At 38.9% G+C, this 14,655-nt stretch overlaps 1 protein-coding gene across 8 annotated transcripts in view; it reads right to left on the reverse strand.

Annotated features, from left to right (window-relative positions):
* Nucleotides 1-14,655, reverse strand: part of ZHX3 (zinc fingers and homeoboxes 3) — a 125,885-nt gene that overhangs the window by 12,139 nt on the left and 99,091 nt on the right. The window lies entirely within an intron of this gene.

Consider the following 14,655-nt stretch of genomic DNA (forward strand, 5'->3'; position numbering starts at 1 on the left):
TTCTAATTCCAAAATCACGTCATCATCAGTGTTTAGATATGAAAATGTGAAGAGAATGAAAATATTTCTATTCAAGTTCTTAAATACACACAGCCAACTATTTTTCTGTTTGCAAGCCTCACCCTGATGATCACAGCTTTGATAGATCATTCCTACCACAAAACCAGTTGGGGTGGGACAAGAATAAACACACCAGACCTCACAGCTTGTCACCTTTTGCCTCACTGATCTGAAATGTTAGACACACATTTTAAAAATATTTTTAATTGCAAAGATAAAATATCAGTATTAGATGAAATGGAAGAAAATAAAACCGCCTATAATTTTGTATACCCTTCCTCCTAGTCCAGGTATCTTATACATATTTTTGTCATACTGGACACATGCTTGTGTTTTGTTTTTTTTATTGAAGATTCCACCACAAACATGTTCATTAAATAAGATTTTAATGATAACATTCGATAGCTGCTTCGTAATGTCGCACTAGGAATATAATCAGTCACCCTCCTCTGCTCCTGAACAGGCTTCCAGGGTCCCACTCTCACAGTGAAATGACCTCTGGGCATTACAATACATGTATTGTATACAATAGCATGTATCTCCTCTATCAAATTATTTCCTGAGGCTAAATGCACCGAAATGGATTCACCAGCTCAATAAGTATCAATATTTATATGATCCTCTATATACTGTTGGCACACATTTTAAGCCAAGTGCTTCACAATTCCAAGTCAGGAAAACTAAGAGTGATGCAGTTACGTATTTAGTGAGCAAATCGGATTTTCACTGAGGACATCAAATAGAATACCTGAAGCTGTAAGTGATGTGAGAAAAAACAGGTGAGCTGGATGCCATCAAATTAAACATGGTTGTGCTTCAAAAAGCCACCACTATGGGGGATCTCTGGGTGGCTCAGTGGTTTAGTGCCTGCCTTCAGCCCAGGGCGTGATCCTGGAGTCCCGGGATCGAGCCCCGATTCAGGCTCCCTGCATGGAGCCTGCTTCTCTCTCTGCCTGTGTCTTTGCCTCTCTCTCTCTCCCTCTCTCTGTGTGTGTGTCTTTCATAAATAAATAAGATCTTTAAAAGAAAAAAAAAAAAAAAAAAGCCACCACTGAGAAAGTAAAAAAGACCACTCACAGAATGGGAGAGTTTATTTGCAAATCATGTATCTGATAAGGGGCTTGTATCCAGAATATGTAAAGAAAGCTTAAAACTCAACAATAAAAAGACAAATGACCCAATTAAAAAATAGGTAAAGGATTTAAAAAGACATTTCTCCAAAGATGATCTACAAATGGCTGATAAGCATGTACAAAAGTGCTCAACATGATTAGTCCTTAGGGAAATGCAAACCCAAACCACAATGAGATAGCACTTCACACCCACCAGGATGGCATTCGTCACAATGACATATAACAATGACACATATAGGCAAAGATGTGGTGAAATTAGACCGTTCATATGTTGCCGGGGAGATGTAAAGTGGTAACAGCCACTTTGTAAATCAGTTTGGCATTTCTTCAAAAAGTTAAATATGCTATATAAGACCCAGTAATTCCAGTGGTAGGTATACACACAAAAGTAGTAAAAATATATTCATACAAACACCTGTACACAGGTACTTATGACATCATCAGAATAGCCAAAAGGTAGAAACAACCTCAATGTGCATCAACAGATGGATAGACACAAGCTAGTATGTCTATATAATGGATTATTCAGCCATTAAAAGGAATGAAGTACCCATTACATGCCACAACATAGATGGGAACACGCGCACTCCAAGTAGGCAGTCACAAATGCCACAGATAACATGACTGCATTCACATGAGATGCCCAGAGAAGATAAATCTGCAGTGATGGAAAGTAGACTAGTGGTTGCCAAAGGCTGAGGGGAGAATGGGGAGTGACTGTTAATGGGTTGAGGTTTCTTTTGGGGTGATTAAATGTTCTTAGTCGTGATGACGGCAAAAAAAAAAAAAAATTATGAATATGCTAAAAACCACTCCGAGGTCAAACCCAAGAGGGGCGGAGGACAGAGTGCTAAAGCACTCACTTCTGTACAAGAGGGGTATCATTCCCACTTCGGAGGTCCCTGCACAGAGGACGTCACTTCTCTGTGATACTGCCCAACCTACTCTGGTATGGTTTACCCCTGCCCTGGGAAGAGGTGAACGGCAGTGGTTGTGAACGTCAGGTTGGAGAGAAGAGAGCAAAGAGGACGCAGACCTGTCAGCTAAAAGCAGCACCAACACAGAGAAGAGGCCATGTGCTCGCCTGGAGGTAGGCGGCCGGCGGAACTCAGGAGCAGGAGTGTGGGGTCCCTGACAGCACACAGACACCCAAGACACGGTGCCATCACTGAGGCATGTGGTGGGGCTTCACCTTGACTGGGCTTTACCGGGGAAGATGTAAATCACATTCCTGGTACTTCACTTACAAAGATGGACTTGATTTAGGGAAGAATTCCCTGTCATTCAAAATTAGGTCTCAAAGTACCCCAAACTGTCCTTCAAGTCAATGATCATGGAGAATAGCACTCCTGATGATTCTCTGAGTGGGTCAGTCAGTGGTCAACGCGGAAGGCAGTAGCAAGAGAACAGTACTGGCGGTAGTGGCCACACTGCCCAAGTGGTGTGTTCGCTACTAGAGGAGGCTCTGCATACACATCTTCTCAGTTCACTCTCACAGCAAACTCCAAGCAGGAACTAATCATTCCCATTTTACAGGCAAGAAAGGCAAGGCTCAGAGAAGGAGAGTACCTGCCTGAAGTGTACTGCACAGGGACCCCGGCAGTCTGGCTCCAGGGCCTGCAGCCTTAAGTACTCCATGCACTGGGCTCTCCGAGGAACCACAACACTGTTGGAATAAGGGCTGCAGGACTTTCCAAAGTGATCTTTTCCCCTCAATATTTATTAGAAAAATTTTCAAACACATGAAAAAGTTGAAAGAATTCTTCAGTGAACACCCTGGATGCTTACCATGAGGCTATACTTAGCAATGTTACCCATTTAGGTAAGTTTGGGTTTATCTGCCAGATACTTTTAAAAGGGTATCCAATAAAAGGGGTACTTACAGGGTAAAGCCTAAATTATCTAGAAAACCATTCAACCAGAAGACATTCATGAACCAGCTCTGACAAAAGAGGTCATAATTACCATGTGGAAACACAGTGTTTCCTAAATCAAGCCCTGGGTGACATAGGCTGATATAAATGCAAGGTTTTATGCTGCCAAAGATTCACAGAGAAGGTCCAGATGACAACCGCATGTTCGTCATTCTTTATATAATCTTTTCTATAGTCTGTCTTGAAAATGTCATAATTTTTTTAATGAAGAAATAAGAACAAAAGCCTGTAACTTTAAAAAAAAAAACCTGTCTTTGGGAATTCAGAGTTACTCAATTCAAAGTTGCAGCTAATAGGGACACCTGGGTGGCTCAGTGGTTGAGCGTCTGCCTTTGGCTCTGATCATCATCCCGGGGTCCTGGGATCGAGCGCCGTATTGGGTTCCCTGCATGGAGCCTGCTTCTCCCTCTGCCTGTGTCTCTGCCTCTCTCTCTGTGTCTCATGAATAAATAAAATTTTTTTAAAAGATTTTATTTATTTATTCATAGAGATGCAGAGAGAGAGAGAGAGGCAGAGACACAGGCAGAGGGAGAAGCAGGCTCCATGCAGGGAGCCTGACGTGGGACTCGATTCAGGGTCTCCAGGATCATGCCCTGGGCCGTAGGCGGCACTAAACCGCTGTGCCACCGGGGCTGCCCTAAATAAAATATTTTTTAAAAGCTGCAGCTAATAATCACTATATTTCAACACCAAAAATATACACGTGGAGCATGAAAAAAATGAGTTTATTGATCAAATTCTTAAAGAATTTTTTTTCAACACCAAAAATATACACGTGGAGCTTGAAAAAAATGAGTTTATTGATCAAATTCTTAAATAATTTTTTTTAAAATTCTGAGGAAGGAACTGGAAGGATAGTAAGCTCCACAGGAGGACTCAAATGTTTAGAAATGCGACTTTCAGCAGGTTCTCTCCAAGTCTGGCTGCAGCCCTCCTGAACAGCCCATGATTTATCAGTAAAAACAAGAATCATGGGAGCAGCTGACAGAGTTACAAAAACATAACCACAGTGAGAGATTGTAACATGCTGCTTGTGGTTTTGAAAGATCAAGGCGGCGACAACACCGGGGGAAGAGAACGGGACTATGCCACCAGGCTGGTTTGATCGATATGGGAACAGTCGAGTGTTCGACAGTAACCAACTTCATATTTGGGGGGTACAGTATGCTTCATTGAATAGTGAATGGTGAGGCAGGGCTCCCAAGGCCCTCCCCTTCTTCAGGCACCTGCAGAGGTTGGCGGTCTCAGTGGGGGGCCCACGGTTTCCTGGGTTACACTGAGGACCCAGCTGCCTCCTCCAACTAGCAGGGACACCCGCTCCTCCAGCTTCATAGTCTTTTAAAAAGTCATGAAATATATTTAGAAGTTGGTCATGTGATACACTAGACCACACATAAATCTCGACTCATTCTAAAACAAAACCATGCAGGTAGCATTCCCTTTTGTAAAAAACTTGCTAGCAATATAGATTTACATTGAAATGCATCTTTTTTACTTCCTCTTTCAAATTATGGTCTTTATGTAGAAATTTCTCTCTCTTAGGAACAATGAAGAAAAGTGAAAATCCTCCCTACTCACCCCAAAGATAGCTAGTGTTAACAATCTAGGGTCCATTATTTCAAATATATTTTCTAGGCACAGATTACTAAAACCAATTTAAAAAACAAAAAATGGAGTTTTATTTTTACACTTCCCTTCTGCCCCTCATTTTCTTCCCGCAACAGTGGGAAGAGTGTCAGAATGAAATAGGTTTCCTGGATGGACATGCTACAGTTTCTCTCTCTTAAACAATGCTCTAATGTATGGATGCATCAGAATTTACTTCACCAATCTAGCTGTTAATAAACATTTCCCTTTCTCCAGTTTTTCAACTGTTACAAGCAATGGCTCAATAACTATCCCTGTATATGTTTTTGTGCATTTGACAATTTCTGCAATTCTGAATTTCTTTCAAGAATTTCTGACTAGGGGGCACCGGGTGGCTCCGCTGGTAAAGTGTCCAACTCTTGCTCACAGTTCAGGTCTTGATGTCAGGGCTGTGAGTTCAGGCCCCATGCCCAGCACAGAGCCCACTTAAACAAAAACAAAACAAGAATTTCTAAGGACTAAACAATTGTTAGTAAAATACAAAGTTGCCCTCCAAATAGATACTGAATTGTCACTCTCACCAGCACAGAATGAGAGTGCCCTCCTTATCACTGCATATTATTACTGTTTCCAGTTTTTGCTAATTTAATTTGTCACTATTTTGCTAACAGTGACACAGAAAACTGGTCACTATTGTTTTAACTTGCATTTCTTTATAGGCATGGCTGAGAATCTCTTCACATATCACTGACATTTTGTGATTACTTTCTGTCCATTTTTCTATGGGATTTTGAGAGTCCTCCATCTACTTTTTAGTTCCAGTATGGTAAACATACAGTGCTCTACTAGTTTCAGGTGTACAATATAGTGACTCAACACTTCCAAATAGGACTTGGTGCTCATCATAAGCACTCCCAGTTCCCTTCACCAGTTTTCCCTACAGCTCCTACATACCACCCCTCCCCTCTGGCAACCATCACTTTGTTCTTTGTAGGTAAGTATCCATTTTTTTGTCTTTTTATTTTTCCTTTGTTTCTTAAATTCCACCTATGAGTGAAATCATATGGTATTTGTCTTTCTCTGACTTATTTTGCTTAGCATCATAGAGAGTCCTCCATTTATTAAGGAAATTGGCTTATCTGTCACAGATGGAGCTGTGGTTTATATCAAGATTGTAAGGGTGTCTAAAATATTAGGAAATTTCTTTAAAAAATTAATTTCATTAATAATGGAGAAAAACCAAAATAGCATTTAGGAAGATTATACTCTAAATTTTTTGTGGCAAAAACCATGTAATATAAAATTTACCACCTTAACTACTTTTAGGTGTATAGTAAATTATATGCACTTTCTTGTGCAACCAATCTCCAGACCTCTCATCTTGCAAAGCTGAAATTTTATACCTACTGAACAGCAATGGCCCCTTTACCCTCATCTCTAACTCCTGGCAACCGCCATTCTACTTTGTGCTTCTATGAGTCCAACAACTTTAGATACCTCATAAAAGTAGAAGCATGCAGTATTTGTCTTTTTGTGACTGGCTTTTTCACTTGCCATGTGTCCTCAAAGTTCCTCCATACTATTGTATGTGACAGGATTTCCTTCCTTTTTAAGGCTGAATAAACATTCCACTGTATGAATATACAATATTTTCTTTATTCATCTGTTGAAGAATATTTAGGTTGCTTCCATGTTTTGCCTATTTTGAATAATGCTGCCATGAACATGGATACAAATATCTCTTCAAGTCCATGCTTTTGTTACTTTGGGATATTTACCCTGAGGTATGTTTGCTAGACATGCAGTAATTCCAGTTTCTATTTTCTGAGAAACTTTATTAATATTCTCCATAGCAGTTACACCATTTTACATTCCAATGTGAATTTCTCCACACCTTCACCAACACTGGTTATTTTCTATTTATTTGGGTTTTTTTTTTATGGTGGCCACTCTACCAGGTATGAGGTGTTATCTCATTTGGTTTAATTTGCATTTCCCTAATGATTAGTGATGCTGACATCTTTTCATATACTTGGCTATTTGCATAGCTTCTCTGGTGAAATGTCTATTCAAGTTTTTTATTCATTTTTCAATCAGGCTATTTGTTGTTGTGTTGTAGGGTTTCTTTATAGATGTTAATCCTTCTCAGATACATAGTGTTACATAGTTTGCAAATATTTCCTCCGATTCTGTCAGTGACCTTTTCATTCTGTTGATTGTTCCCTTTGAGGTGCAGAAGTTTTTAAGTTTGATGTAGTCCCATTTGTCTACTTTTGCTTTTGTTGCCTGTGCTTTTCATGTCATATCCAAGAAATCATTACCAAACCAACAAGCTTTATCCCTTATGTTTTCTTCTTGAAGTTTTATAGTTTCAGCTTTTATGTTTAGGTCTTTAATCTATTTTGAATTATTTTTTGCATATGATTGAGGTAACAGTCCAGCTTCATTCTTTTACATATGGAGATCCAGTTTCTCCTGCATCATTTGCTGACGGGACTATCGTTTCTCCATTGTGTAGCCTTGGCACACCTGTTGGAAATCACTGAACCATATATGCAAGAATTTACTTCTGGGCTCTCTATCCTGTGCCAGAGGTCTATGTTCATCTTCATGCCAGTACCATACTGTTTTGCTCACCGTAGCTTTGTAATATATTTTGAAATCAGGATGTGTTAGACCTCCCACTTTGCTTTCCTTTCTCAAGAACATTTTGGCTATTCAAGGTCCTTTGAAATTCCACATGAATTTTAGGATTTTCCCCCCCTATTTCTGCAAAAAAAAGAGATGCCATTAGGATTTTTAATAGAAGTTGCACTGAATCTGTATATGGCTTTGAGTAGTATGGGCATTTCAACAATATTAATTCTAATCCATGAACATGAGAGGTCTTCCTTTTTGTGTCTTCTTTAACCTCTTTATGCCTGTTTTGTCGTTTTTAGTGTAGAAGTCTTTTTTTTTTTTAAGATTTTATTTATTTATTCATGAGAGACACAGAGAGAGAGGCAGAGACACAGGCAGAGGGAGCAGGCTCCTTCCAGGGAGCCTGATAAGGGACTTGATCCCAAGACCCCAGGATGACAACCTGAGCCAAAGGCAGACACTCAACCACTGAGCCACCCAGGTGCCCCTACACTGATTTTCATATGTAGAACCATCCTTCCATTTCAGGAATAATCCCACCTGGTTATGGTACATAATCCTTTTAATGTGCTATAGAATTTTATTTACTAGCATTTTGTTGAGCACATTTATATCAATAGTCATCAGGGGTACAGTCAGTAGCTTTCATGTAGTATCTTTGGTTTTAGTATCAGGGTAACAGTGACCTCATAAAATGAGTTTGGAAGTGTTCCCTTCTCTTCAATTTCCAGAAGAGTTTGAGAAAGTTTGGTCTTAGTCAATTTTTCAATGTTTGGCAGAAATCTCTAGTGAAGCTTTCTGGTCTTGAGCTTTTCTTTGTTGGGAGCTTTTTGATTACCGATTCAATCTCCTTACTAGTTATTAGTCTGACCAGATTTCCAATTTCTTCATGATTTAGTCCTGGTTGGTTTTATGTTTCTAAGATTGTATCCACTTTTTCTAGGTCTTTTCTAGTCTCCTATGATCTTTTTTATTTTTGTGGCATCAGCTGTAATGTCTTTCTCATTTCTGATTTTTGTTATTGGATCTCCTCTCTCTTTTCTTAGTCTGGCTAAGGGTGTGCCAATTTTTTTTTTTTTTTAAGGATGTGTGAATTTTGTTGATCTTTTCAAAAAACCTACTCTGTTTCATTGAATTTTTTTCTGTTTTCTATTCTGTAGTTTTGCTTTAATCTTTATTATTCCCTTCTTCCTGCTAACTTTGTGTTTAGTTTGTTCTTTTTCTAGTTCCTTGAGGTGTATAGTTAAGCTGTCAATTTAAGATCTTCCTTTCTTTTAATGTAGGCATTTGCAACTATAACCCTCTTAGTACTGCTTTTGTTGCATTCATAAGTTTTGGTATGTTACATTTTTGTTTTTATTTATTTCAAGATATTTTCTAATTTCCCTTCTGATTTTACTGCTTGTTCAAGTGTTCAAGAGTATGTTGTTTAGTTCCCACATATTTACGGATTTTCCAATTATCTTTTTGTTATTGATTTGTTTCATTTCATTGTGTTTAGAAATGGCACTTGGTAAAATCTCAATCTTCTTAAGTTTGGTAAGACTCTATCCTAATATGCGACCTACCCCAAAGAATGTTCCAGGTATGCTTGAGAAGAAGGTGCATATTCTGCTGTTGCGTGTTTTGTGTATGTCTCTTAGGTCCAACTGGTCTATAGTATTGTTCAAGTCTAAACTCTCCTTCTTGAAAAGATTTAGCAAATGAAGGAAAAATGAAGGAAATGTCCTTAGATAAGGGATATTTACCAGAAACCACAACAAATGTTACAACTAATAGTGAAACATTCAAGTCAGGAACAAGGTAAGAATTCCCATCATCATTAACTTTGTAATGGAATCCTAGACAGTAAAGTATGATTTTTTTTTTAATGTAAGGAACAAACAATTAAAAAGAGAAAGAGAGAGATGAGAAAAACATGTTATTTGCACATGAGGAGACTGCCTAGTGAGAAAATTTTCTGAAAAACTATTGTAATAATAGGATAGGGTAAAAATAATGAGACACATTTGCAAAAGATACACACACACACACACACACACAAATCATTAAGTTTCCCATATGCTAAAAATAATCAATTAGAGAAGGAAATGGGGGGTTGGGTAGGGAGAAGAGCCCATTCGCATTAACAACCAAATCTGGAAAAGGTCTCAGAATAAATCTTTGTAAGACATGTGCAAAATCTAGAAAACAATAACTACAAAACTTTAGTAAGAACAAAAAAAAAAAAAGACCTAAATAAATGGAGTCAGAGCATATTCCTGAGGGCACAGATTCAGAATATTGTACATGTTAGTCCTGTCTAGATTACTCTCTAAATTCAGTGCAATTTCAACCACAATCAAAATGCTACCAGGTAAAGCAAGTATTGTAAAATGTCAATGGTAAAATATAGGTGGTGAGTATATGGATGTTCACTACAAAATTATTTCAATTTTTCTATATGTTTGAAAATTTCTATTAAAAAATGTTTGAGGAACTGCCATCAGGATTTTTTATGGAATTTGATAAGCTAAATCCAAAATTCCTCTGGAGGAGGAAAAAAGCAGAAAACAACTTTAAAAGTTTTGAAACACAACTGTTTAGAAGAACTTGCTTTACCAGACATCAAAATATATTTTAAAGCTTAGCTAAAATAATGTATTATCAGCATAAGAAATGGTAAATCTAGCTACACTTTGCATATATGAGATTTCAGAGTATGAAAGCAGTGCTATTTTTAAATCAGTTAGGAAAGATAGTCAAAATAGTATTAGAACAACTAAGTTCAATCCTAACTCATATTTTAAAGAACAATAATTTCCAGGTGAATTTAACAGAGAAATATAACAAGCAAAACTGCAAACATTTTAGAAAAAATAGAGTAAAAAAACTAAGTTTGTGCTGAAAAATTCTTCCTGTGCAAGGCTGAAAACCTAGGGATTACAAAAGAAAAGGTTGATTTGATTTTGTAAATGCTACAGATTTTTGAATATTAAAGGAAACTATTAATAAGGCTTAAATACAAGTTGTTGGACTCTTGATTTTAGCTCAGGGTGGTGAGATCAAGCGCCATGTTGGTTCAGGGGGGAGTCTGCTTGCAATTCTCTCTCCCTCTCCCTTTGCCTCTCCCCATGCTTGCATGCTCACTCACTCACTCACTCACTCACTCTAATACATACATACATACATAAATCTTTTTAAAGAATGAGGCTCTTCTCCCTTCCTCACAGATTGGCAAAAATCAGAACAGACCAGGCCATATTTATGTACCACTGCTGAGAGTATAAATTGGTGACATTTTTATGGAGGTTAATCTAGCAACAGCCATCAAAACCTGAAAAGGCCTCTTCTTTTATCTAGCCATTTCCCTTCAAAGAATCCACATAATCTGATGAAGTACAAAAATACACACACATGACTGCAAAGATATCCAGTCATTTGCTGCATTATTTCATAACACAAACAATGCCCATTAGTTGGGTGGTGATAAAACAAACAGAACTAGCACTAAGAAATGAAATGAAGCCATTTAAAAAAGATTAAGACCTATGGGTACTGGTGCAAATACATTTCCAAGGATTTTTTTTTTTTTTTTTAAGAGAGAGAGAGCCTGAGGGCAAGCAGAAGGAGGGGCAAAGGGAGAGAGAGAAGCAGACTCCCCACTGAGCAAGGAGCCTGACATGGAGCTCAATGGGATTATGACCAGAGCCAAAGGCAGATGCTTAACTGACAGAGCTACCCAGGCGCCCCTCATGTGTTGCTTTAATTAAAAATTATCAATAAGAATTAAAATAAAAAACATTAATAGTGCCAATGAGCAGTACACCCTGCAAATGAAGTGGCCAGCATACAGGGTGGCTGAGTTGCTCTCATTTAGAGCTGGGAAGTTCAGTGTGACATGAACCATCTTGTAGTGCACAGGACGGACGGGTGTCCAAGCTTTGTCAAAATGGACCCCCCACCTGGTATCACTATCTTATCATTTACTTGGCAACCTTGCCTTGTGGCAGTCAGTTAACTGGAACAAAAAATGATAATTGCCATGGATTTACCTGTACCAGGGAAGTGGAGGGAACATAACCACTGTTTTCAAGTATTAGTTTCAATCGATTCATGGGTATTGACCACTCCGTAGAACTCTTGATACCCTGAATTCCATAAAGGTGCAAATGGAGGCAGAATCTTGGAAATGCAGACGTTTGACAGTTAAAAATACCTACTTAGAAGTATCCTAAACATCACACATCTGTGTGAAGTTGCACACAGTAGCTGAAAAAAGATCAATGAACCCTCCCCCCATCACACACCAGAAGTGTCAAAAACAAAACACCCAGCAGATTCTCATATGAATGCAGTCTGGGCTAAAAATGATAGAATGTGTGACTACCTTTCAGAATCACTGTTCATCATGAGTCAAGTGATTCCAACCGTGGGGATCAGTGGCTGGTATTGTGAACCACGGCCATAAACTCCCAATTAAATCAATGGGTTCCATCTCAAGAGACTTCTGCAGTGTAAGATAACACCACACAGATGAGGATCACTTTGCACCAATGGCGCCACCGCTACACTGGAAAGAAAGGCTGAGAAATTTCCATGATCAACTAAGAAACTGGATTTACTACAATTTTATCTAATAGCCTGCAAAGTGCTTTCATTTCTTTTGATCCATCCCCATAGCCTCCTCAGTTGGTTATTATTGCCCTTTCCTCCATCTTAGCATTGAGGATCTGTGACAAGAAAGTGGAGGTGACATGACCAACATCACACAGCAGATTTGTGGATAAGCCTGCTATCTTGACTATAAATCCTATGTTGTTTTTTAAGCCCCATTCACTCTGAATACCAACTGAATAATAAACCCACTACATTTAATTAGTTTTATATTATTAATTATATTATTTTGAGCCTTCTTACAGAGGGCTCAAAGGGTTTTCTGAGTTGATTTATTCCAGGGTCATTATTATTTTGTTTAAATTACAATGACTTGACAGGGCTACCATGATCCTTAAGATGTATAACATTCTACACTGTCAGAAGAGAGGATGCATTATTTACTCTTATGTATAACTGGAGAGGGGCCAAGTGATTAGACCACGTTAGTCTTCAGGAATCTATAACAAAAAGAACACAAGGAAACTGTCCATTCTCAGGAATGTGTGTGGGCAGGACCTTGGCAGGCCAGCAGATCTGTTGTCTACAATTGTCAGGTTTTGCTGAAACAAAGAAAGGAGTTACAAAGAATTCAAGTCCATTTCTAAGCCGGAACCCTCAAGTATCGAAGCAACGCTAAGCCCAGAGCTGGCCTACTTTTACTCTAAACGATGGTCACAATACTTTTTGCATTTAGTAATCACCCTTCAGCTGAAGGCTCGGGGCCAGAGCTCTATCCTTGTTCCCCCCCTCAAACAATTCTTGTTTCTGTCAAGTCACCAACAGAAATAGCCTGTTCCCGTCGGATGTTATCACCTCTTTGGTGAACACTAATTTATTCTTTCTCAAGCTCAGAAAGGTGATTATGATATAAATACAGAGTACTCAGAATTAAAGGGATTTTAGAGACGGCATATTTCAACCACTCATCTTTGCATGAATCATCTTGAAAATATCACTAACTGGTTAGGAAAGCCTATGCTTGAATACTTCCAGAGACACAAAGGTCAGCATCTATTACTGAGGTTGAAAAGACGTTGGGAAGGGTTCCTTGCAGTAAGCAAAGAGAGAGAAACTTCTGGTAGGCTTTTCTCTCTAAATTTTTCACTCAAAAATAGTTTAGGGCTTACTATAAATAAAATCAAAAGGTTTTATGTGCTAAGTACCATGTGCTAGATACTGGATATACAAAAATTTTTAGAAAGATGCACCCCTGCTCACAAGAAGCTTTTGCTGTGGCTCTAGGCTATGAGGCTATCTGCCAGTATCCCAAAGCCTGCTCTCCTTCTGGACACACTGGATTTCCCTGCTCACCTAAAGTCAGATATAACCAATGAAATGCAGGCAAGTGTGCCATTTCTAGGAGAAAGCTTTAAGAGAAAGTTTCATGCTTTGCCTCGCTATCTGTGTCTGGCCCGCAACTGGCAGTGTTCCAGACTGTGGCTACTCTGTTAGCATAAAGTGAGAACAAAAGCTGACCCACAATGTACACATAGTGTGAGCAAGAAATAACCTTTGCTGTTTTAAGCCACTATACGGTTTTTGGACCTACTTGTGACTACAGCATAAACCATCCCATCCTGACTGATACACAGTATAAGGGAAGCTTGACAAACAATCAAGCAAAATCAAACAGTAAGCCAAGCGCCATAGTGGAGGCATGTACAAGATTCAATGAGGGTGTAGGAAAAGCCGTACCACCAATCTAAGTTATCTGGAGGACTTGCTGAGGCCTCAGAGAAGAGGCAGCCTTTGAATTAGAAGTTAAAGGATGAGTAGATATCGTTGAGAAATGAGTGTTCCAGACAGGGAACACTCTGTGGAGCCATAAAGGGAAGTGAAAAAACATGGTACATTCAGAGGGCCACAAGGAGCTCAGTCTTGCTGGTGTACGCAGTCTGAGTGGGATGGTTTCCCATGAAACTGAGGAAGCTGATGCTCTGGGGACCGTCACTGGCATGGGCACCTTCAGTGGCCTACATCTATATATTTTTTTTATAAATTTATACTTACATTCTTTTAGAAAAAAGATTTTATTTATTCATGAGAAACAGAGAGAGAGAAAGAGGCAGAGACACAGGCAGAGAGAGAAGCAAAGCAGGCTCCATGCAGGGAGCCTGATGTGGGATTCGATCTCGGGACTCCGGGATCATGCCCTGAGCCAAAGGCAGACACTCAACTGCTAAGCAATCCAGGCATCCCTATACTTATATTCTTTATATTCATATATTCTTTATGCTTATATTCTAGATCAAGTTCCACAAAAGCTAGCTGTGGTTTGGATAGGGGAGAGGAAAATAAGGAAATGATTACAGGTCTATAGAGAAGATCTGTAGACCTACTAATCTTCCAATGACACCTTTTCAACATTTGAAAAAATGAATCATATTCCCTAGCAGTCTTTCCCCCCAGATCAGTCATCCTTGTTCCTGTATTTCGTGTCATAAGTTGGAATGTCTGCATCACCCCACTGCTTTTCTCCGAATACACTCTCGTTTTTCTATAACCTTCTTAGGAGTGACACCTGAATCTAAACTGAATCCGCCAGATGTAGTCTGAATATATTTGTCATTTTCCTTAATGGCATTTCTTGTCATACTTAGTCCTTCCATAAAAATTGTTACCCAAATGATGCTAGAGTATTTATACTGTGAGCTTCTTCAGAA

Source organism: Canis aureus, chromosome 26, assembly GCF_053574225.1.
Source record: "Canis aureus isolate CA01 chromosome 26, VMU_Caureus_v.1.0, whole genome shotgun sequence".
Taxonomy (NCBI): Eukaryota; Metazoa; Chordata; class Mammalia; order Carnivora; family Canidae; genus Canis; species Canis aureus.